Source organism: Artemia sp. Qi Xiang Cuo, chromosome 2 (genome assembly GCF_049724085.1).
Source record: "Artemia sp. Qi Xiang Cuo chromosome 2, ASM4972408v1, whole genome shotgun sequence".
In the NCBI taxonomy this organism is placed as follows: domain Eukaryota; kingdom Metazoa; phylum Arthropoda; class Branchiopoda; order Anostraca; family Artemiidae; genus Artemia; species Artemia sp. Qi Xiang Cuo.
In genome coordinates this window covers 88605119-88607616 of record NC_142795.1, presented here as the reverse complement: position 1 = coordinate 88607616, position 2498 = coordinate 88605119, and positions in this window count along the sequence as shown.

Below are 2498 nucleotides of genomic sequence, written 5' to 3'. Positions count from 1 at the left end.
GTATACAATCAGGACCCCGCCCAGTGGCTTGTGGTGACCGACAAGGACCAGTTCTTGGTCCGATTCTTTTTTTATTGTTCATTAATCATATGCCTAATTGTGTCCCCAGTTGTTGTTTTAATGTTAGTTATATGGCTAAAAAACCCGGAATGAGACGGTATCATCATTTGCTGATGACATAATTGACATTACTACCGCGATGACAGAAGAATTACTTCAGACATCGATGAAGATACTGTTGAAAGGTTAAATTCCTGGCTGAGGGTAAATAGGTTAAAAATTAATCTGGTTAAGACTAATTTTGTTATTTTTTCCCGTTCACCAGATTTTCATCCATGGATTCAGGATATTGTAACACAGTATGGGACTTTAAAGCGGGTGTGTTCTTTTAAGTACCTGGGGGTTTATATTGATGAAATTTTATCATTCAAGCACCAAGTACAGTATGTTTGTAAAACTGTGTCTCTAACCTGGGTATAATGAGAAAACTTAAGCATTTTTTTCCTCCTTTTGTTGTACGCCTTCTTTATTTTTCCCTTATCCATCCATATATATTGTATTGCAGTAGTGTTTGGCTTGGAACATTTCCTTATATTGTTCGGCCAGTACGAGTTCTACAAAACAACGCTGTTCGGCTGTTAGATTGCCTACAACCCCGGGATTTGGTACGAAACGCGTATGAGCGCGTAAAGATACTGCCAGCTTTCGGATTACAGGAGTTGTATACACTTCTATTCATTTTTAGGATTCAAAAGGGTATAAGCCTCCCGTGTTTTGATAGCTTAGCAAACCTGAGATTTTCCGTCCATGATTATGATACTAGGTCATCTGTAGAGATTAATATTCCACTGGTTGTTTCGGCCCGATCGATGTTTTGTTTGCTTCATAGGGGGATCAGAGGTTGGAACCATCTTGATCAAAATATAAAAAATATAGGTGATATTTCTTCGTTTAAGATAGTAATTAAAGGGATGCTTTTTAGTAAGTATTAATTTTAGTGTTTGTTTTGTTTGTTTCTTCGTTTTAGAGTCTGAAAAAATATCTTTTCTTAATTTTCACTGAAAAAATAAAACAATTGCCCCCTTAAATTTTGAAAAATTATTTGACTCCCCTCTCTCTGTATTTTCTTGATATGAAGACCCAAGGCATGTATAGTGGCAAAGATGGTATTCTTATAAAAAAAAATATACAAAATGTAGCTGCCTGATTAAGTAAATAGCCTCTGGGGGAAAAAACATACTATTTCTTCTCCAGATAAATAGTTTTCTATTTTACTACTTTCTCCATAGTTTCTCCACAACTTCCATATATTTTCATTTCTAATAACCCCCCTTCCCCCAGCTCTTCACGTCAAAAATTTCATGTGTACGTGCCTTCTTGAGTCCCATTTGTAGATATTCATAAAAAAAAAGATAATAAAAATATATAAATAAGGCTTAAGAAAGAGTCGGAAGAATAGCAAAGTTTATTGAGCACCAAAGCAGTACAATAAAGCAAATTCACCCAATATTTTTAATATATTTCATTTATGCTATTCCCGCTGGAGTAGCATGAATGATTGTCTCGAAATTTTATTGGATTGGAAGGACATTTAATGAGAATTGAGTATCCTAAATCAAACTATTAACGAAATGAATAATTTTTTGGATGCTTTGAGAGTTCAGAGTGCATGATTAGGTTTAAAAATTAATGTTAAGAAGACGGAGTTGCTAAGAAAAGGAATAAGTGAAGGTGAAGAGGTGATGTTGGGTAATGAAAAGGTCGATCAAGTGGGCAGCTTCACTTAACTACGTAGTATTATTAGTAAAAAAAAATAGTGCAATGAAGATATTAAAAGTAGAAAAGGGAAGGCCTAAGGTGTTTTTTTCACCGTTGAAAAAAGTTTGGAATACTAGAAAAATAAGTCTGCGAACCAAGATTAGGATACTGGAAGCTACAGTGAGGACAATGTCCGAGTATAGTCCAGAAAAATGGGCGCTTCAAAGAAGACAGATAAGGATGTGTTAGGTATCAAGCAGTTCGTAGTAACGAACTGTAAGTAAGGAGCGACTTGGCTCAATAGTAACCGAAACTCTAAAAAACGAAATTTTAATACCAGTAGATACATCAAAAGAATTTTTATGCTGATTTCAAATATATAAGATTCATCAAGTTTAGTGCTACCCATCAACAGTTAAAAGCCCAAGAAAATTTGCCTGATTTTTTAGTAAAGGGGGAAACACCCCCTAAATTCAAGGAATCTTAATGAAAATTTGACCATCATATTCAGCGTACCAGGTAACCCTGCTGTAGAAGTCTCAGGCTCCTACATACCACAAATGGGACATTTTGCTATTTTTCTCAGAAACCAGATCACGGATGCGTCTTTATTTGTTTTTTCGTTTTCGTTGTTTTTCTTTTCGGGGGGAGATCGTATTGAAATAATGGTCCAAGAAGATCGAGAGAGGTTGCATTCGAATGGAAATTAAAAGTTTGAGTGTTCTTTTTAAGTGAGCAAA